Consider the following 23,232-nt stretch of genomic DNA (forward strand, 5'->3'; position numbering starts at 1 on the left):
CTGGAGTTGGCCTATGTGCCGCTCATGGAATTTTGGGCATGGAGGGCCTGGCGGGTAGGGTGCTCATGTTTCAGTGGACATTAAAAAAAACTGGAAGAGACAGGATGCATGGGCATAGATGTCGTTACTACATGATCCCCCCCTGGCAATGCCTTTTATAGTTATGTAATTTTGCGTTTCGATCACACAGATCAATCAGCCGGCCAGGCCAATGCAGTTCAAAATAAGACAACCAACGACACCAGCTTTAATTAAGGTACCAACATGGATTGGCTACTGGCATTAGGAGAACATCCAATGAAACTTAAGACCAGCTTCAGTGGTCTTTAGACCACGGTGTTTTCGCCCGCGTTCAGTTTGTGATTTCACTGTCAATTGGGGTCCAGGACAGAGTGTTTAGTTTGTCATCTTAGGTTTCATACAGGTCAGATGGGAGAGCTGGCTTTGTTGAGTAGATTTGCTCAGCAGATCCCAATAATCCCTGTTGGTTTCTCTCCTCTCACTGAATGACGTCACTCAGCAGACTCTGGGTCATGTCTTATGATGACGGATATCAATGATACATTTTTCCCCATTCAAGGCTCTTGACACATGCATAGGCATATAGAGTATCAAAAAACATACTTGCATTATGTAGATCAGGGGTCTCCCAACATTTTCTAGCATGAGAGCTACTTACATTTTTTTTAATGTCACAAGCTGCACATTTTTTTCAAGTTTTCAAGTAGACACATTCTTCTCTTTTCCTCTCCCTTGCAACTCTTCCCCGGATCCTTTGTGTACAAGAGAAAGTAGTGTTTTCTGTCAATATACCTGGTAAAAAAGTATGGTTAATAAACAACTCTAAGGAGCCCATTTTAAAATCTGAGATTTTTTGGTTTTATATTTTCCCAAATTCTGTTTTCTGTTTTATTTTTCCTGGTTTTAGATTGTTTGTATTTTTTTTCACTCTCAAAATTACAATTGTTCATAGAGAAAAAACAAAATTACATGTCAATGGTTAGATCAGATCAGAATATATTTTGTTTTAGGTGGTATCTATTGAGGAATGTGCTGGTCTGACAGAAAACAAACATAATTATTTTTCAGTGTAATTCCCCTTTTATATACTTACTCATTAATACAGTACTTCTGCCAGGTAAGCCTACTTTGCAGTTAACATTTAATTGAGAAGGTTTTGGGGAAAGTATTTCTGTCGACACACAAGACTGTTATCACATCAACTGGCTACATGCGGAGTGATAGACAAATGTGCACACCACACGTACAGACGGGCGATATTACTGGAAATTAATTGGCAGATATTGTGTTAGGTTTGGCTTTTTAAGCCAATAGTGGCTAAGCAGGGGTGGTATAATGTCAGTTGTTTTGATTAGCTAGTAGCTGGGAGCTTGCGGTGTTGGATACTTGAGATTTTTTTGGGAAATTTTTTAAATTGAATATCCCAAAAATAAAATATACTTGCAGTGAAGCCGCTCAACAACTACGTCACACCAGTCATCCAATAGACTCCAATTCAGAGCGACACACAGAAGCATCCAGGGTCAATGCCCTGCTCAAGGGCACGTTGACAGATCTCCCACCAGGCCAAAAAACATGAACCCGAACCCTCCAAGATCCCCCCCCCCCCCACAGTTCCCCAATTGCTGTCCCTCAACCATCCCACCTATCTCTGTCGGCAACCCTCTTCGGATTTCTACGCAACATATATCTTTCAACTATGCTGTGATGTTTAACGTACAATTTCTAACTAATCAAATAGAATCCACAGATTGCGAGTTGAAGATAAATACTTTTACTAAGAGTAGTAGTATATTAGTAATTGACTGACCCGGTCTCTCCAGATCTCCTAACAGTACTATTTCTAGGGTCAATTTTAGATCAATGCTATGCATTTTCAGCCATTCCTGAACCTGAGACCAGAAACAGGCTACCTGAGGGCAATACCAAAATATATGGTCTATTGATTCTGTATCCTCACAACAAAATCTGCAGAGCTTCGATGATTTTATGCCCCAAATATTCAACATTTTGTTGGTGGCACGAATTCTATATAATAATTTTAGCTGAAAAGCACGAAGTCTTGAATCTTGCGTCGTTTTATATATCAACTCATGGAATTGGAATCGGTACATCAAAAATCTCTTCCCAACTATTTTACAATCTGTATGGCACAGTTGTCAACATCCTGGTCCTCAAATGAAACTGGAATACTTTCCTATTTATGCTATTTTTATTTCTCCGCAAGTTTTGATCTTTTATATTGAGCAGACAGACCAGGTCCCTACCTCCTCCCGCTGCCACCTGCCTCCTCCATTTTTGGGGTAATGCTTTAATCAATTGGTTGTACTCTTGGATTGAGCAGACCTTCCCGTACAATTCTGATAACTCCATGAAGGACATAACTCTACCATTCCAATTTACAATATAATTTAAGAACAAAATACCCTTTTCAAACATCTTTCCCATAAATACAGATATTTTATCAACCAGCACATTTGAGTTCAGCCATTATATTTGTTGTAATATTTGTTCTATCTTTTCAGGGGTATGAAATTGAAATTGTAGCCAGCTCTGCAATGCTTGTTTTAAAAAGAGTGATACTTTGAAAAAAGTATAATTTTCAATTAATCGAAAATGAGACATGGCAATCTGGATGAGCTTTTTTTAGTAATCTACTTGAGAACCATTTAGGGTTCAAGTAAAACTTTTGAATAAGTGAAGCTTTACGAGAGAGGTTTAGTGCTTTTATATTTAATAATCTCAACCCACCCAATTCCTATTCATTATATAGATAGGCTCGTTTTATTTTGCCTGGTTTAGCGTCCCAGATAAAGCGAAATATTTTTTGCTCATATGATTTGAAAAACGAATCATAAGGAGTAGGCAGCGCCATAAGTAAGTGAGTAAACTGAGATATGACTAAGGAGTTAATCAGGGCAATTTTTACATAAATAGACAGGTATTTACCTCTCCAGGATCTTGTCTATTTTTACAAGTTTTCTATTGAAATTCATTGTGGAGAGCTTACTTGTGAGATTTGTTTATGACAGTTTGGCATGGAACACATGAAAAATTGCATGTACTTTTGGAATTGTTTGGCGAGCTACTCATAGGTGAGCTGCGAGCTACTGGTAGGTCGTGGTTGACCTGTTGGAGACCCCTGATGTAGATAATCAATCACATTTAGTGCAGTCATCCATCTTTCATTGAACACAGTTATGAGTGAGTTGGGAAATGTAAAAATTCAGCAGTGATGACCCGTCAGTCATGTTTTGAGCTCCACCTGTTTCCTGTTTTGCTTGTTATTTTAGCATCCAATACGTGTCACAAATCAGTTTGCAAACAACAGAAAAATATATAAACTCAGCAAAAAAAGAAACGTCCCTTTTTCAGGACCCTGTCTTTCAAAGATAATTCCTAAAAATCCAGATATCTTCATTGTATAGAGTTTAAACACTGTTTCCCATGCTTGTTCAATGAACCATAAACAATTAATGAACATGCACCTGTGGAACCGTCGTTAAGACAATAACAGCTTACAGACGGTTGGCAATTAAGGTCACAGTTATGAAAACATAGGACTCTAAAGAGGCCTTTCTACTGACTCTGGAAAAACACCAAGAGAAAGATGCCCAGGGTCCCTGCTCAACTGTGTGAATGTGCCTTAGGCATGCTGCAAGGAGGCATGAGGACTGCAGATGTGGCCAGGGCAATAAATTGCAATATCCATACCGTGAGACGCCTAAGACAACGCTACAGGGAGACAGGACGGACAGCTGACAGGTGGCAGACCACGTGTAACAACATCTGCACAGGATCGGTACATCCGAACATCACACCTGCGGGACAAGTACAGGATAGCGTCAACAACTGCCCGAATTACACCAAGAACGCACAATCCCTCCACCAGCGCTCAGACTGTCCGCAATATGCTGAGAGAGGCTGGACTGAGGGCTTGTAGGCCTGTTGTAAGGCAGGTCCTCACCAGACATCACCGGCAACAACGTCGCCTATGGGCACAAACCCACCGTCGCTGGACCAGACAAGACTGGCAAAAAGTACTTTCACTGAAGAGTCGCGGTTTTGTCTCACCAAAAATGTATTGTATGCTGCTGCATTAATGATGTAATATGTCAGGGAGAGGTGTATACTGTAGCTAAGAAAGTCATACTAAGTGTATGTCATGTAGTAAGCTGTTAGTAGCCCATTTGGTCCTTTTCCCCCTCATAATTCAGCCTACTGTTCTGACTTGGTGGTGGACATGTAGCCTATAGCCTGTTTTAGAGAAATGTCATCATTGAATATAGTAAGAGCTTTCATTGTCTGCTTATATGCTCCCTTTATTTATCCTTCGGTACTGACTTGGTGTACAGGGAGAATACTGTAAGAACGACCCATGTTCTGATTTCTCTCGCTGTACATTTCAAAAGTGCTGAACAAATAGTGATATTGACTATGTCAGTCTTAGCTTGTTTATTAATGTCTTAATCGAAATGAAGGATTGCCTCTTATCCTCTCATCATTCCCTTATGTCATAGTTTGTGCATCTCAATTGTCAGTAGAAACCACATTAGATCTGGTAAAAGATAATACAAAGAAAAAACCAACTGTGTTTTTGTATTTTTTTGTACTATCTTTGAAATGCAAGAGAAAGGCCATAATGTATTATTCCATCCCAGGTGCAATATAGATTTTGGCCACTAGATGGCAGTAGTGTATGTGCAAAGTTTTAGACTGATCCAATGAACCATTGTATTTCTGTTAAAAATGTTGTATCAAGACTACCCAAACGTGCCTAATTTGTTTATTATTAACTTTTCATGTTCAAAACTGTGCACTCTCCTCAAACAATAGCATGTTATTCACCGTAATAGCTACTGTAAATTGGACAGTGCGCTTAGATTTACAAGAATTTAAGCTTTCTGCCAATATCATATATGTCTATGTCCTGGGAAATGTTCTTGTTACTTACAACCTCATGCTAATCGCATTAGCCTATGTTAGCTCAACCGTCCCACAGGGGACCGACCAACCCTGAAGAAGTTTTAAGCAAGTCAGCCATATCAGCTATGGCGGTAAATGAGGCTGAATGAACTGTTTTGCTCCCAGCCAAGGCTCCGCTGATAACCAGATGTAGTGGTGGTAAGCATTCATTCCATGGTGCTGAAAAGAAAGCTCTGCTGTTGGGACCGCTTCATGTAGGATCTAACAGTTTGTGGGCACCGTTTGTCACCGTTATAGTGCAATTCATGTATTGTTTAGTTTTGTGTTGTGTAGTGGCTTTGCTGGCATGTATCCCAAATATATTTTTGGGGAGTTTGCCCCACCAAAATGTACTTGCTAAAATCCCACTGAAAGTCAGTCTTTCTTGCTAACAATTCCAGGGTAGACTATGGTTGCTCCACAGGGAATGTAACAGCTTGACTCCTGTCTGGAGGGAGAGGTCTAGTTTGAAGTTGCCAAATACCTCAACTCCTCCATGGAGCTGATCGCAGACTAGAGTTTTTTTAAATGAACCTCTGACTCCTTCAAGTCGCTGTGCTGAAATCCATACTTTAAAAAGAATCTTAATCAAATACAACCACCGACTGTTTCTTCGTTGTTGTTGCTCTAAGATGTCAACTCAGCACGAATGTGCATGTGCCAATTGAATCTCAACAAGGAAACAGTTGGTGGTTGTATTTGATAAAGTATGGATTTCAGCAAACAAAGAAAGGCACGCAACAATAGAGGACAGTAAAGGTTTAAGAATGTACATTTTTGATGTATCATGCATAGCAAGTCGGAGTTTAATTTCAAAATCTCTAGTCTCTGTTCAACTGCATGGAGGAGTTGAGGTACTTCACAAAGTTTGGAGCTGCTGTTGAAATGTGTAGCTATGTTATGGCAGAACAAAGGGAGAGTGAGAGAGACCAAATAGGGCCTGGCCTGTAAACATGCCTGAAGCACAGGTGTGTGTGTGTGTGTGGTGTGTGTGTGTGTGGTTAAGGTGTGTGTCTGTGTTCCTAGCGCTGCTCCAGTGAACTTTGGGCCCCTGTGTTACTTAAGCCTGACGCAACAAGCAGCCAGGCAGCTCAGAGTCTAGACCCCTCAACAGCTGCAGAGCAGAGGCCCATTCTCAGGCTCAGTTATGTCACTTATGTGGAGCAGGGAGATAAACACACACACGCATACATACATACATACAGTGCCTTGCAAAAGTATTCATCCCCTTTGGCGTTTTTCCTATTTTGTTGCATTACAACCTGTAATTATTATTATTATTATTATTTGGATTTCATGTAATGGACATACACAAAATAGTCCAAATTGGTGAAGTGAAATGAATAATAAAATAAAAAAACTTGTTTAAAAAAAAATATATATATGGAAAAGTGGTGCGTGCATATGTATTCACCCCCTTTACAATGAAGCCCCTAAATAAGATCTGGTGCAATCAATTACCTTCAGAAGTCACATTAGTTAAATAAAGTCCATCTGTGTGCAATCTGTCACATGATTTGTCACATGATCTCAGTGTATATATACACCTGTTCTGAAAAGCCCCAGAGTCGGCAACACCTTTAAGCAAGGGGCACCACCAAGCAAGCGGCACCATGAAGACCAAGGAGCTCTCCAAACAGGTCAGGGACAAAGTTGTGGAGAAGTACAGATCAGGGTTGGGTTATAAAAAAATATCCCAAAACTTTGAACATCCCACGGAGCACCATTTAAATCCATTATTAAAAATTGGAAAGAATATGGCACCACAACAAACCTGCCAAGAGAGGGCCGCCCACCAAAACTCACGGACCAGGCAAGGAGGACATTAATCAGAGAGGCAACAAAGAGACCAAAGATAACCCAGAAGAAGCTGCAAAGCTCCACAGCGGACATTGGACAGATACTCCAAACATGTTTGGTGTTTGCCAAAAGGCATGTCGGAGACTCCCCAAACAAATGGAAGAAAGGAGTCTGGTCAGATGAGACGAAAATTGAGCTTCTTGGACATCAAGGAAAATGCTGTGTCTAGCACAAACCCAACACCTCTCATCACCCCGAGAATACCATCCCCACAGTGAAGCATGGTGGTGGCAGCATCATGCTGTGGGGATGCTTTTCATCGGTAGGGACTGGGAAACTGGTCAGAATTGAAGGAATGATGGATGATGCTAAATACAGGGAAATTCTTGAGGGAAACCTGTTTCAGTCTTCCAGAGATTTGAGACTGGGACTGAGGTTCACCTTCCAGCAGGAAAATGGCCATAAGCATACTGCTGAAACAACACTCGAGTGGTTTAAGGGGAAACATTTAAATGTCTTGGAATGTCCTAGTCAAAGCCCAGACCCAATCCAATTGAGAATTTGTGGTATGACTTAAAGACTGCTGTACACCAGCAGAACCGATCAAACTTGAAGTTGCTGGAGCAGTTGTGCCTTGAAGAATGGGCAAAAATCCCAGTGGATACATGTGCCAAGCTTATAGAAACATACCCCAAGAGACTTGCAGCTGTAATTGCTGCAAAAGGTGGCTCTACAAAGTATTGACTTTGGTGGGGGGTGAATAGTTATGCACGCTCAAGTTGTAAGTTTTTTTGTCTTATTTCTTGTTTGTTTCACAATAATATTTTGCATCTTCAAAGTGGTAGGCATGTTGTGTAAATCCAAAAATGATACAACACCCCAAAAAATCCATTTTAATTCCAGGTTGTAAGGCAACAAAATAGGAAAAATGCCAAGGGGGTGAATACTTTCGCAAGCCACTGTACATACACTGTTGCTAAATAAACACACGCATAAAAACTCACATATACACACATGTATTTGAAGGAAATACCCCCCAATGTTCCAGTTCTTACATATGCACTGTGTAGTACATTCCATACACATGTTAATTATCTTGAAAACACCTCACACACACACTCACCCAGTTTCCACTTTCTAGGATTAGTTTGTACAATAATTTTGTGTGTGTGTGTGTGTGTGTGTGTGTGTGTGTGTGTGTGTGTGTGTGTGTGTGTGTGTGTGTGTGTGTGTGTGTGTGTGTGTGTGTGTGTGTGTGTGTGTGTGTATGCTGTATTAAGCTGGAGGGAACATCATTCTTGAAGTACAATTAAACTATAACTCATCCATTAATTTGTCACAAAGTCATTTATTACTGTGTTATTGCAGTAATTGCAGTAATGTCTGTCCTAGACTGCATCCCACCTCACCTCTAACCTCCATTTGGTCAGGGGGCATACAGTGTATGAAAGCGTACCCCAATAAACCAGCAGAGATAGATGGTGATTATCATTTTAATGGACTTCCCTTCCCTCTCCATGGTGTATGTGTTTATTCTCCAGCCCCAAAATTATAAGTGCTCCTATCAAGACGGGGGAGGAGGGAGGGATCCAGGGAGGGAGAAAAATGGAAGCAGGGGATGAACAAAACCCATTAGGCCTTTATCAGATGTCTTTCTGTGACGATGGGACGGGAGTATGCTTTGGAGGATGTTATGGTGCTAACAGCACCCCTCTGCTGTCAGTGTTTGTGTACAAAAGACAGGCTGACAGGCTTTCAGTCTGGAGTCATAGAGACGGGCAGTAACAAAGAATGTCCATTCTATAGAAAGGCATTGAAATGCAATGCCACTGTGGTGAGTTAGCAATGTGACAGGTTGATAGCATATTGTCATGGTTTCTATAAGACCAGCAGCATAGAACCACCAACGATATGGGACGCTAGTATAGGTATAACGAGGTTGTAAGAAAAATGGGACCAACCACTAGTTTGAAACCATTAGGATTTGCACGTGCGTGCGCCCTGGCTGAGGGAGCACCATCCACGAAACTCCGTAAAGACTCCTTAAAGCAAAAATAAATATAGGAGGAGGGAGAGGAGAGAGTAAATTAACAAGCTTTGTTCCAAATTGCTGTATTACAGCTGCCCTTTGGCAATGACCCCCAATACAAGGGACTCTGGGTGTTTGGGGGGTGAGGGGGTTAGGGGCACTCGTTTATAGGAACCAATTGCTCCAGGGCTTCTTTCTCCTTCTCCTCTGAATAGTGTCACACTCTGAACAGTGTACCTGCATCTATATTACAGACCCACTTTCTATTTCACATTCTAATCAATGGTGCCGTCTAATTGTCTCCCCCAGGGACAAGCTGCATGTTACATTCCCATTTGACAGTTTACATCTATGTTAATGACTGTTGTTTCTGTAGCAGAGTAGGCCTATAATGTCATTGTGTTGTCGTGATGGTGTATGGCTGAAGAGGGGCGGGGACAATGATCTTACTGATGATGAGTTCTTACTGACAGGTCAGGTAGTGAGAGGGCTTGACATTTACAGAGCTGACCGTTTGATACCTCTCTCTCTCTTTCTTGCTTGCTCGCTCGCTCTTTGTGTACAGTGCATGTGAGTCTCCCCCCCCCCCATTTGTTGCAATTTGAACTGACTGACAAGGGCGCATTAAAAATGATAATTTTTACTGTTCAGTGCAGTAATTTTCCCTTGCCTGGCTACCCAGACTCCTTTCTCCAGCCAAACACCACGCACTCGTACGTTAGATGATTCTCCACAATGAGTCTGGAGCTGAGTACCTCCCCGACCCTTCAACGAATGCGAACACATTCGGGGCCATCTGATTGGTCAAGAAACTGATGGGTTGGGCCAGAACACACGTGGGTAAAGCGGTGGTTTGAAATGTCATCATTGGTTAGAGACGATCCAATTGCTGATGACTTTGTTTTGTACAACGCCCCTCGTAACCACAAATGATTTCAATGATGGTAGTCTCAGACTAAAGTATGTAGCAAATGACAGAACAGATGAATATTTTAGTGTGAGTCGTCAGGCCAATGTTCCCTATCCTCTCTACTCTAACCCATGTCACACTCTTCTGATCTGCTCTGTTCAAAGCTGCTCCTCAATCATTCAATGCTCTCTGGATTAATTCAGATCACTGTATACATTTTTAAGAGCATGTTCTTGGCTGAAGGGAAAGCTTACCCCCTCTCACATCTCTCTCTCTCTCTCTCTCCCCTTTTTTCATTTGCTCACTCATTATCACTCGCTCTTGCTCTCATTTTCTCTCTCTCACTCACACACACACACACACACACACACACACACACACACACACACCACCACCACCACCACCAGCCCCCTCATTTGGTTGGATGTAAAACAGTGAAGTGAGCAAAAACAAGTTGTCCCCCATAGCACTTCTCCTCACTATAAGCAGAGCCCTTGAAGTCTGCTGTAGCCTCTAATAAATGAAGATAAATCTCCTACAGCTTTCTGTCTTTGCACTACTCTCCCATTGTTACTCTCCATGACTCGATTCCATCTTTTTGTTGTTGTTGCTATCGACCAAAATTAAGATGCATTCCCGAAATGGATGACAATACTGTGTGTGTGTTCCCTCTGTGTGCTCTGTGGAGGAGCCAAGCTTCAGATAGGATCTCACTGACAATCACTCCCATCATGTCTCACACACTGATTACACTAAAGACAGGGATGTGGTTAGACTGGCACGCGCAGGTGGAAAACCTTATTCTGTGTGTTTCCACCTGCGCGTGCCAGTCTAACCACATCCCTGTCTTTAGTGTAATCAGTGTGTGAGACATGATGGGAGTGATTGTCAGTGAGATCCTATCTGAAGCTTGGCTCCTCCACAGAGCACACAGAGGGAACACAAACACACTATTGTCATCCATTTTGGGAATGCATCTTAATTTTGGTCGATAGCAACAACAACAAAAAGATGGAATCGAGTCATGGAGAGTAACAATGGGAGAGTAGTGCAAAGACAGAGAGCTGTAGGAGATTTATCTTCATTTATTAGAGGCTACAGCAGACTTCAAGGGCTCTGCTTATAGTGAGGAGAAGTGCTATGGGGGACAACTTGTTTTTGCTCACTTCACTGTTTTACATCCAGCCAAATGAGGGGGCTAGCAGTGTGTGTGTGTGTGTCTTGTTGCACTCCCTCTACGCACGGCACATGGTCTTACAGTATGTATGTATGTCCAATCTATTCTAATTAATTTAATCATAGTAACAAGCATGGTTTAACAAGCAGAGACGTTTCCCTGTGCTGCCGTATTTAGGCCCTATTGTAAAAATGGTGAACCTCAAACAGTTGCAACAAGTGAGTCCCAATTCACCCTGTTTTCATATGTCTTGGAGACTATACAGTCCACCCCTCCTGGTTGTAGCTAGTTTGTTTATATGAAACAGGAAATAAGCAGTGCTTAACAGGAAGTGTTACTGGGCAGGAGCAGGATAGAGACCACGGCCGACCGTGAGGAGAAGCACAGGCTCCTCTAATAACCCTCGAATTACTACCTTCCCCTCTGAACCTGTCACTGTGTGTGTGTTTGTGTTTGCATGCACACTCTGTGTTTGTGTTTTCACGCAAGCTCTGGCTATGATCTCTCTCTCTCTCTCTCCCTCTTTCACCACCCCTCCTTCCCTCCCTCCCAGTCCTCTAAGTAGCGTCTGTGCAATGTGAGTCTGTGGCGCCATGGTGATGATCTCAATAATGTGTCATTTTAAATCCCTGGTCTGGGGTGATGTAACGCTCTGCAGTGTGATGTGCACAAGTCACGCAATGCCGGGGTCGATTTTGCTCCGCTCCTCTACTTCCCTGGTACACTCCTGTGGTCCTCACCCCAGTGCTTCACTTAGACATACATATTCTCATATTTGATTAATTACACACAGGCTGGTGGGTGCTGGTGTTTAAAAGGGGTTTGGAGGAGGGGGAATATGGGGGGTAGAATGAATGGTTTGGCATGGGTAAAGGGCAGTGTTAATTATTGAACTCTTTTTAGATTTAGTCTTAGTCATTTTGACTAAAATATCATTAAGTCTTCATTTGTATAAGGATTTTGTCTAGTTATTGTCAAAATGACGAAAACTGTCGGCCATTTTAGTCAACTAAATGCCCTTACATTTTAGTCACATCACCATTTTTTGTTTTTGTTGTCATTTTTACCCCCTTTTTCTCCACAAATGTTGTGCTAACGATCTTGTCTCATCACTGCAACTCCCCAACAGGCTCACGAGAGGCTCCGAAACATGACCCGCCAAGCCGCGCTTCTTAACACCCACTCGCTTAACCCGGAAGCCAGCTGCACCAATGTGTCGGATGAAAAAACGTTCTACTGACGACCGAAGTCAGCCTGCAGGCGTGATGAGCCAAGTAAAGCCCCTGGGCCAAACCCGGACGACGCTGGGCCAATTGTGCGCCAGCCTATGGAACTCCTGGTCACAGACAGTTTTGACACAGTCTGGGATCAATTCAAATCAAACTTTTTTTGTCACATGCGCCGAATACAACAGGTTGTAGACCTTACCGTGAAATGCTTACTTACAAGTCCTTAAGGAGCCTTTCGGTCCTAGACTTGGCGCTCCGGTACCGCTTGCCGTGCGGTAGCAAAGAGAATAGTCTATGACTTGGGTGTCTGGAGTCTTGACAATTTTTGGGGCTTTCCTCTGACACTGCCTAGTATATAGGTCCTGGATGGCAGGAAGCTTTGCCCCAGTGATGTACTGGGCCGTACGCACTACCCTCTGTAGCTCCTTACGGTCAAACCCCAGGCTGTAGTGACGGCGCAACACTGTGATGCAATCACTCGGGAGGCCCGTCACATCACATTTTTATTGTCTCATTAACCTATAGTAAACAGAAATCACTGACTTCCATGTGCACATGTCCTACCAGCATATTTTTCTGCATCACATCCTATCCCATGTTTCTCTTCCTAACAGCCAAGTTGGCAGAAGAACACATTACTCTGCAGCAGATTTAAAAAAACACACCCCATGACATACTGTAGCTATACTGTAATCCAGTGGCGATTTAAGCATGTACATCTTGGTGGGGCAGAAAAAACAAGTGGAATGCATGCCAGCAAAGCCACAACACAACACGAAACAATACATTAATTGCACTATAACGGTGACAAACAATGACCACAAACTGTTAGGGCCTACATAAAGCTGTCCCAACAGCAGTCCAAATATATTACCACTGCTACACCTGGCTATCAGCTGAGTCTTGTCTGGCAGCGAAACAGTTCATTCAGCCTCATTTCCTGCCTTGTAAAAAAACAGCTGATATGCCTGACTTGCTTAAACAAATGTGGTTTCTAATGACAATTGAGATGTACAAACTACGGCATAAGGGGAAGACAAGCGGGTAAGAGGCAATTCTTCATTTCGATTTAGACAATGAGCAAGCTAGGACAGACTTTACGTTAGTCAATATAACTATTATAACCAAATCACGCTTCATTGACAGCATGTCCAATGTTGAATGTTTTACCATTTTACATTTGGAATAGAGTCCCTTAATCCCAGATTTGGGACCACACAGCCACTGTCACTGATTCCTTCCAAACCACTCGTTGAATTTGAGATTTCCAACTTGTTGTGTAATGATGGTGGCAGCATCATGCAGTGGGGATGTTTTTCAGCGGCAGGGACTGGGAGACTAGTCAAGATGAACAGAGCAAAGTACAGAGAGATCCTTGATGAATATCTGCTCCAGAGCGCTTAGGAACTCCGACTAGGGCGAAGGTTCACCTTGCAACAGGACAACGACCCTAAGCACACAGCCAAGACAACACAGGAGTGTCTTCGGGACAAGTCTCTAATGTCCTTGAGTGGCCCAGCCAGAGGCCGATCGAACATCTCTGGAGAGACCTGAAAATAGCTGTGCAGAGACGCTCCCCATCCAACCTGACAGAGCTTGAGAGGATATGCAGAGCAGAATGGGAGAAACTCCCCAAATACAGGTGTGCCAAGCTTGTAGCGTCATACCCAAGAAGACTCAAGGCTGTAATCGCTGCCAAAGGTGCTTCAACACAGTCTACCTGCCCTCCAGGACACCTACAGCACCCAATGTCACAGGAAGGCCAGAAAGATCATCGACAACAACCACCCGAGCCACTGCCTGTTCACCCCGCTATCATCCAGAAGGCGAGGTCAGTACAGGTGCATCAAAGCTGGGACCCAAGAGACTGAAAAACAGCTTCTATCTCAAGGCCATCAGACTGTTAAACAGCCATCACTAACATAGAGAGGCTGCTGCCAACATACAGACTCAAATCTCTGGCCACTTTAAAAATGTTATTTAATAAAGGCATCGCTAGTCACTTTAAAAAATGCCACTTTAATAATGTTTACATATCCTACATTACTCATCTCAAATGCATATACTGTATGCTATACCATCTATTGCATCTTGCCTCTGCCGCACGGCCATCACTCATTCATATATTTATATGTACATATTCTTGATCATCCCTTTACATTTGTGTGTATAAGGTAGTCGTTGTGAATTTGTTAGATTACTTGTTAGATATTACTGCACTGCCGGAACTAGAAGCACAAGCATTTCGCTACACTCGCATTAACAGCTGCTAACCATGTGTATGTGAACAATAACATTTGATTTGATTTTGAACAAAGTACTGAGTAAAGGGACTGAATAATTATGTAAATATGATATTTAAGTTTTTTTTTATAGATTTGCAACAATGTCTAAACCTGTTTTTGCTTTGTCATTATTGGGTATTGTGTGTAGATTGATGAATGAGGCTGTAACGTAACAAACTGTGGAAAGAGTCAAGGGGTCTGAATACTTTCCGAATGCACTGTACATTGGGATGATGTGCTTTCATATGTCTCTTGAGGTAGGTACTATTTTCCCCCGTCATCTCCCGTGGAAACGTTGCATTCGGTCTTGTTTGAATCGACACTACAGGTAAAGTGGCTCCAAACGTCACCTAGGCCCTTTTTCTACCTACCTTTTCTTGTTGGCGAACTTAACACTAGTATAGGGTGGGTTTAATATCTGGAGTTTAACCCAATAGTGGCACTTACTGCGTGGGCCCCAAATAGCCCCCTGGTACACACACACACACACACACAGGCACATACTCACACTCCGACGTTCCAGCAATCCCTAGTCCTTGAGTCAATTTAAGTTACCATTTTAGAATTTGTCTTGCCACTATGAGCCTGGGTTTTTAAACGTTTATTTGTTTTCTCCCAAGCCTGTCTCTACGTATTACACCACTCCACCTAGCTGCCATTACCCAGCCAAGGGAGAGAACGGGGAGGGAGAGTGTGTGAGAGAGAGACAGAGTGCGAGGGGAAAAATACACTTTAATGACAGGAGACATGGCTTTGCTGCCATCTAATCACAGAAAAGAATTGCTCTGTCTCACTCCCTCACTCCCACCCTCCTCTCTCTCTCTGACAGCAGCGTAGGGTTACAATGCTATGTGTGATCTGATGAGGGTATCTGTTGTTCCCCGATGCTGCCGTGATTCATGTGGGTCAGGAGACAAGAGTGATGGAGGTGCGCCCCTTGCCGTTTCCATTCCCCCAACCCCTCTCCATCCCTTCCGACCTTCGCTCCTCCATCCTCAGAGCAGGATTTTCCAGATTGATTAGAATTCATAAAAATTTGATTATGCTAGAATAACTGTTTGTGTCCTCCATGCGGGAAGCCATGGCTGGCGCTAAATGGAGCCAACCCTCCCATTTATGGTGTATGTGTATGTGTGCGCTTGGGTGTGTGTGGTGCATGCCAAAGTCTGCATCTACATGTAAATGGCTTTGTCTCTGACCATATAAATCCATGCCTTTGAATTAACAGCAGTGGACACACTCCCAGATTTGCTAAGGGCTGTTTAGGCAGAAGTTGCCTCTAACCACTGATACAGGGTCAGATATTATTGTTTTGTTCCACTCATTTTGCAGTTAGGATTGGGGCGGTAGGGTAATATGATCCTAGATCTGTGATTTAAGGGCCACTTCTACCTCAAGGACGATGGGCAAGGTTTGGGTCTGACCTTTAAAACCAAGTTAACCTGCTTGTCACCTAGACATAGTCATGTCCTCAAAATGGGAGATTGTCTTCAGTAGAGGTTCTGTGCATTTGTGAAATGTTTGACACTTATGATCTCTAAAAGAGGTCTGGGTCATGGTCCAGAGTTAGCTAATATCTGTTGTTAAAACAGTAGAATGATGACGTCATCGACTTTCTGGTTCTGCTTTTCAGACAGCTCCAGTAGTGAAGTACTCTGTCTTGAGTTGTTTTGGTTCTCCTCAGATCCAGTTTCTCTGGTTGTTTGGTTGGGAGTCAGGGGGTCAGAGTCAGGGTTAGCTACAGACTGATTGGGCATGCTCTGTAGGCATTGTTTTACGGCTGGCCCACTAGGCTCTAACCACTAATCCCCTCTCTTCATGAAGTAACCACAGTGTTCCCAGGACATTGTGCTGGGCTGGGGGGTGGAGGTGGAGGGGGTGGTAGGTGACGGTGGGGGGCTCAAGGGATGAAGGAGGGCCATTGTGAAACCGTGCTCAGCCACTGAACACTAAAACAGAGAGAGGAGGTTTGGGGTTTCCAATGTTGACATGCTTCAGTGCATTCCATGTATCGCTGTGTGGTTCAATGTAGCCACAAGCAAATTGAGATCCAGACAAAATCGGAAAGTCTACCAATCAACACTCCTTCCCACCTCACTTCTACTGCCTTAGCTCACAGTATTATCAACTGACAGAATCTTTATTTTACTCTTGCAAAATTGGCTTCAACCTGTGGATATGGATGCATGCTTCTCATAATTTGACCAAACCATGTAGGTCCGTCCAGGTGAAGAGTTCATATTCCTGTGCCCCTGAGCTGAAGAAGAGCAGTGTTGTCATTCTTAATCCTTATGAGCCCTCAGTGCACCTGTGTGTTTGCACAGGTATGGGTCAGCGAGATACAGTATGATGCCTGGAGAGAGCGGAGAGGAGACATATGAGCTAGCAATATAATGAGCCCTGTGAGGTTGGTTGCCTGACTGGGTTTACTGACATTGCACAAACCCAGGGAAAGGTTTTGGTTTTTCATTTGACAGAACACTGACATTCCTGTCTTGCAGAGAATCACTCACAGAACGAGCAGTATGGCTGGTGGCATTGTCATGCTGGAGGGTCAGGTCAGGATGAGCCTGCAGGAAGGGTACCATTTACATTTACATTTAAGTCATTTAGCAGACGCTCTTATCCAGAGCGACTTACAAATTGGTGCATTCACCTTATGATATCCAGTGGAACAACCACTTTACAATAGTGCATCTAAATCTTTTAAGGGGGGGGGGGGGGGGGGGGTTAGAAGGATTACTTTATCCTATCCTAGGTATTCCTTAAAGAGGTGGGGTTTCAGGTGTCTCCGGAAGGTGGTGATTGACTCCGCTGACCTGGCGTCGTGAGGGAGTTTGTTCCACCATTGGGGTGCCAGAGCAGCGAACAGTTTTGACTGGGCTGAGCGGGAACTGTACTTCCTCAGAGGTAGGGAGGCGAGCAGGCCAGAGGTGGATGAACGCAGTGCCCTTGTTTGGGTGTAGGGCCTGATCAGAGCCTGAAGGTACGGAGGTGCCGTTCCCCTCACAGCTCCGTAGGCAAGCACCATGGTCTTGTAGCGGATGCGAGCTTCAACTGGAAGCCAGTGGAGAGAGCGGAGGAGCGGGGTGACGTGAGAGAACTTGGGAAGGTTGAACACCAGACGGGCTGCGGCGTTCTGGATGAGTTGTAGGGGTTTAATGGCACAGGCAGGGAGCCCAGCCAACAGCGAGTTGCAGTAATCCAGACGGGAGATGACAAGTGCCTGGATTAGGACCTGCGCCGCTTCCTGTGTGAGGCAGGGTCGTACTCTGCGAATGTTGTAGAGCATGAACCTACAGGAACGGGTCACCGCCTTGATGTTAGTTGAGAACGACAGGGTGTTGTCCAGGATCACGCCAAGGTTCTTAGCACTCTGGGAGGAGGACACAATGGAGTTGTCAACCGTGATGGCGAGATCATGGAACGGGCAGTCCTTCCCCGGGAGGAAGAGCAGCTCCGTCTTGCCGAGGTTCAGTACCACATGAGGGAGAGGATGTTTTCCCTGTAACGCACAGCGTTGAGATTGCCTGCAATGACAACAAGCTCAGTCCGATGATGCTGTGACACACTGCCCCAGACCATGACGAACCCTCCACCTCCAAATTGATCCCGCTCCAGAATACAGGCCTCGGTGTAACGCTCATTCTTTCGACGATAAACGCGAATTCGACCATCACCCCCTGGTTAGACAAAACCGCGACTCGTCTGTGAAGAGCACTTTTTGCCAGTCCTGTCTGGTCCAGCGACGGTGGGTTTGTGCCCATAGGAGATGTTGTTGCCGGTGATGTCTGGTGAAAACCTGCCTTACAACAGGCCAAGCCCTCAGTACAGCATCCTAAAGCCTATTGCGGACAGTCTGAGCACTGATGGAGGGATTGTGCGTTCCTGGTGTAACTCGTGCAGTTGTTGTTGCCATCCTGTACCTGTCCCGCAAGTGTGATGTTCGGATGTACCGATCCTGTGCAGGTGTTGTTACACGTGGTCTGCCACTGCGAGGATGATCAGCTGTCCATCCTGTCTCCCTGTAGCGCTGTCTTGGGTGTCTCACAGTACGGACATTGCAATTTATTGCCCTGGCCACATCTGCTGTCCTCATGCCTCCTTGCAGCATGCCTAAAGCACGTTCACGCAGATGCATGTTCATTAATTAATCAGGGCTCTAAAGTGTGACCAATTAGGTCAATTAGCACCCCTCTGTCTCTGTATGTGTAGCCCATCTATCTGATGCTGTCTGGTCAAAAGAGTATGATATTGTTGCTGCCAGTAGCATTGAATGCAAGGGAAGCCAGCGAGTATTTGTCCCCCTTGATAAAGAAAATTATGCAATAATAGCCAATCAGTGTTGAGCTAAACTGAGTGAGCTCAACTGTAAATGGTCCTGGAGTACCAAAAAAAAGGGGAAGTCAGTTTGGATTTGGCTTCACACCAATCACATCAAGCCAAACGTCATTGACAGAAAAAAACTTTCATTGTTGCATCTCGTTGTGTTGTTGTCCTCCGGTGGCTAGCTAGCTAGCTAAAATTGGCCCTTTCCTAAATTAGCCCTGGACGGAGATAGGGATTTGAACTTGTGGTTTTACTTAATTCTCCGTACTGGCCAATGATTTAACGCGATTCTGATCCAACCATAAATTCATATATTGTGCATCTGGTCTGAGAGGATGGATGTTCAATATGTAATTAGATTAGTAGGCTAATGTTGGCTGTTTTGGCAACATGAAAGAGAGGAGGATGGCATTGTTATTTCTCTAAAAGAAGGGTGAGTCAACATGTTTTTTATACTTACGCACACACACACACACACACACACACACAAATCAGTACCATGGACAGCCACATGATATTTAGCTTACGTTGATTGGACTAAATTGTTTTTGTAATCTTTTAGTTGTCACTAAGCATAGGTGATTTCATGATGTTGAAATGGTGCTGGAATAGTGTAGGCAGCTGTTTTTCTTTGCGACTTGCAGTAAACTCTCCGGTGCACTTAATCAATAGTTGTTTACTAGTCCTAAAATGTTGGAAACATTAACGTGATTGACCATGCTGTAGGTCATGTAACTGTTTGTTACATGCTTTGTGGACTCCACTGGACAGATGTTGCTCTGTGATGAAACAAAGGTGTGTTTGAATTTATTCTGCCATTGTGTCTTCTTATTGTCTCGGCCATAGGCCTATATATCACGGTGGCAAGGCATATGAGCTAACAGGTTACAAAGCAAGCAAAGCAATTATTACAACACACAGGTTATAATTTGGCTTTTTTTTCCCTAGCTTGGCTTCCCCAATGATTTTACCGCTACTGCATAAACCATGCTGTGGGCAGATCTAAAGAACTTGCACGTCGACGTCGTTAACCGTTTGTTTAAACTTTGTTCAGTCATGTTACCTCATTGGCTAGCTAGCTAACAACCTGGTAACTTTACCAGTATATTTAAACATTTGGGGGCACAGAAATAAAGGAAAAAGGGATAGCTTCTTCAGGAAATCAATGATCATAGCAATGAATGAATGACAGGTATCTTGCATGTCCTCATCACAAACCTGATGTTTTTGAAGAGACCGTTTCTAGGGCACAACATGTGCTTCAATAGTAGATAGAGCCTATGTTGGGCCTCTATGAATTCTATCTCAATCAATTAAAACAATTATTTCTGGGTCTCCTAAATTTCATGTGGTGCTCTTAACTTTTTGAAGTTGAGAGCACCAGTGCTACCAATGAATAAAACATTTATAGAGCCCTTCCAGGGAGAAAGGAGAGAGGTGTGTGTGTGTGTGTGTGTGTGTGTGTGTGTGTGTGTGTGTGTGTGTGTGTGTGTGTGTGTGTGTGTGTGTGTGTGTGTGTGTGTGTGTGTGTGTGTGTGTGTGTGTGGTTCATTGCTTATGGGGGCATGAAATCGCTCCAGAGCCCCAAGGCACATTGGACGTTGTTCTACCCAGACACGGAGCCTGTTGTTAGGCCAACTTGTCTACTGTCCCGGTAATACCAAGGCTTCTCTAATGGACTCAGATGGGACCAGATGTATCTATCTATCTGTAGTGATGTGTTTTTTACCATGATACAGAAGCTGGGACTTGCAAAGTGGCACTTCTACGGTAGTAGTGCATTACAGTTGCAGAGGATTGCCCTTTCACAGTGGCATTGTGTATTGTTGTCAGTCCTGATGGAGAGCTCTTACTGCAACAGTTAGTGTAGTCTCTTTTTAAATATGGGTTAGTGTGCCTTTTGCTCTCCCCCTCCCTCTCCCCCACTCTCTCCCCCACTCCCTCCCCTTCCTTCTGTTTGTTTTTCTTACCCTTTTCTTATCCGACTTTTGTGCCTTTTTTGTAGCCGCAGCAGAAAGAAGCCTGTTTTTTTCTTTGTAAATGGAAAGGGAACAGAACAAGATATCGTGCCAGAGGAGCCCCTGCCCTGCCTAGCCGGATGAAACCTCTCCTATTCAACTAGCAGCACCCTGGCTTCATCAACAAACTGTTGGTCCTGTCCGTCACTCTCTGTCATTGTGATGGTTCTCTTTATTTATCTGCAATCTCATTCAGCTTCAATTACAGGATGCCTCTGCTTAAAGGGAGGTTGGTTTTAGTGTTATTCATGGTTTTAATAAATAAAAATGAAATATTTTGTTTGGGAAAGAGATGGAGAGCATGTAAGAGAGAAACATTTGTACAATGGCAGAAAGAGGGATGGCATGGCAAAGGAAAGAGGGAAATAGCCTAGACAAAGGGAGACAAACTGAATGAAGTGATGTTATTAGGTGATAGTGCCACCTCTGATGGGCCCCAGTGTCACTTTTGAGTACCGTCCATACCAGTCTGTCTTGTGGTGGTTTCACAACATTGAGGAGTGTGTGTGGGTACTGTGTAGAGAGTGTGCCATGCCATCCAGAGACAAGCCAGCATGCTGTTTGATGTGTGCTCTATGCTGACTGATCTGTGTACAGTGTGTCTGTCTGCAATTTTTTTTTTCTCTCTCTGTCTCTCTGTCTCTCTCTCTCTGTCTCTCTCTCTCTGTCTCTCTCTCTCTCTCTCTCTCTCTGTCTCTCTCTCTCTCTCTCTCTCTCTCTCTCTATGTCTCTGTATGCACAGTGAGATGAGTCAGAAGTTTCTGTTGTCAGTCTCAGCTTACTTTGAACACCAAACACAGACAGCCTTGTCATGTAACAAGCTGGCTGCATACAGTCTGCACGCACACACCATAACCTGTTTACCTTACCCATGGACTGTACACAGATATACACAAACACTCATACGCACAGTCAGTAAGGTCTAGATGCCAGGAATAGATGCAGAGAAACCAATGTATGGTATGTGTTCGGATTGGAACCTACCAATCCGAACACTTTGTCATCATAGTTTAAATGGGTTCATGTACACTAACTGTTTTTAATGAGAGCTCAAACTATTCTTGGCTCACTCTGTTAATAGTTGATATTTTTGGTGTGTCTTAATGATCTTCAAGGCCCATGTTAAAGCTCTAAGACCCAGGGAGGGCAGGGCACAGACTGTGCTAGGCCAGAAAAGGCTAGCCTTAGCTTAGTCTGTGGGCAGGGAAAGGAACAGGGACAGATATTGGGTGGTAATCCACTCTTTAGCATGAGCTCGAATTAGCCCTCATCTGACTGTCTGCAGCCAGTCGCACTACTGCCGTAGGAGAGAGAGGGAGAGAGGGAAAGAGAGGAATATCCGTTTATATTTGTCTGTCTGGGCCACATTGAGCTTCCCAGGTCTCTTTTTCCCCCTGTCTGTCCACCACTCTCTCTCCCTCCCCTCACTCCCTTTCGTTTTCCTGCCTCTTTCATCTGTAGAGCTCTCCTTCGCACTCTCTCACTCTTTCTCCGTGTGTGTGATGACTGAAAACTGTACAGACTCCGGAGACAGTGAGAGCTCCGTGGAGGGCGGCCCACGCAATTGGCTGGCTGGCACTCTTTCCCCGCCCATGATTGGCCGGAGGCTTCAGCGTAAGACTCAATCAGCTGGGGGGAAACGTATGTAGGTCAGTGTGTAGCTATGTGAGCTCTGCTTCTCTCTCGTTCCCCCTCTCTCTCTCTCTCTCTCTCTCTCTCTCTCTCTCTCTCTCTCTCTCTCTCTCTCTCTCCTCCATTCCTCTGCACGGCTCTGTGAACTGGCCTGTTGTGTTAATTGGCTGCGTTCCAGCTTCGCCGTTTTTTAAACTGAGGTAAGAGATACTGAGGAAAGGGGGAAAGAAGAAGGGGGTTAAAGAGAAGAGAGGAAGGAGGAGGAGAGTGAAGTCAAGGGAAGGTGGGGGAGGGGAATGACACAATGTGCTGTGCCCTGCTGCACTGCTGGGTGCAATAGTACAGTGTGTCAGTCAGTCTCAGTCACGCACACAGCAATCTGAACATCACTGGAGAAAACTATAGACTGTTTACCGCTATAGGAACTGCAGTGGACGTTCTCTGTCTGTCAGAGTGGGAGAGAGGTAGAGGAGAAGGGCAGTCCTTGAAAGAGGAAAGCAGAGGGGCATAGAATGAGAGACCTTTGAGAATGGAGAGAGCAGAAGGAGAGAGAGAGAGCACAGAGAGGGAGAGCAGCTTGTTATTTTTCCTTAAACTCTACATCCTACAGACTTTTGGCCTCCTATCCTATTCTAACCACCTCTCCCCGGCTTTGTATTCATCTTACCTGATGAAATTGCTGTACAATATGATCTTGTTGCCATCTGATGTACAGCCGTGGCCAAAAGTTTTGAGAATGGCACAAATATTAATTTTCACAGTCTGCTGCCTCAGTTTGTATGATGGCAATTTGCATATACTCCAGAATGTTATGAAGAGTGATCAGATGAATTGCAA

General features: G+C 44.1%; 1 protein-coding gene across 1 annotated transcript in view; it reads left to right on the forward strand.

Annotated features, from left to right (window-relative positions):
• The window catches only part of LOC120024512 (forkhead box protein O3-like), a 50,338-nt gene that overhangs the window by 2,478 nt on the left and 24,628 nt on the right, over nucleotides 1-23,232 (forward strand). The window lies entirely within an intron of this gene.

This window comes from Salvelinus namaycush, chromosome 29 (assembly GCF_016432855.1).
Source record: "Salvelinus namaycush isolate Seneca chromosome 29, SaNama_1.0, whole genome shotgun sequence".
In the NCBI taxonomy this organism is placed as follows: Eukaryota; Metazoa; Chordata; class Actinopteri; order Salmoniformes; family Salmonidae; genus Salvelinus; species Salvelinus namaycush.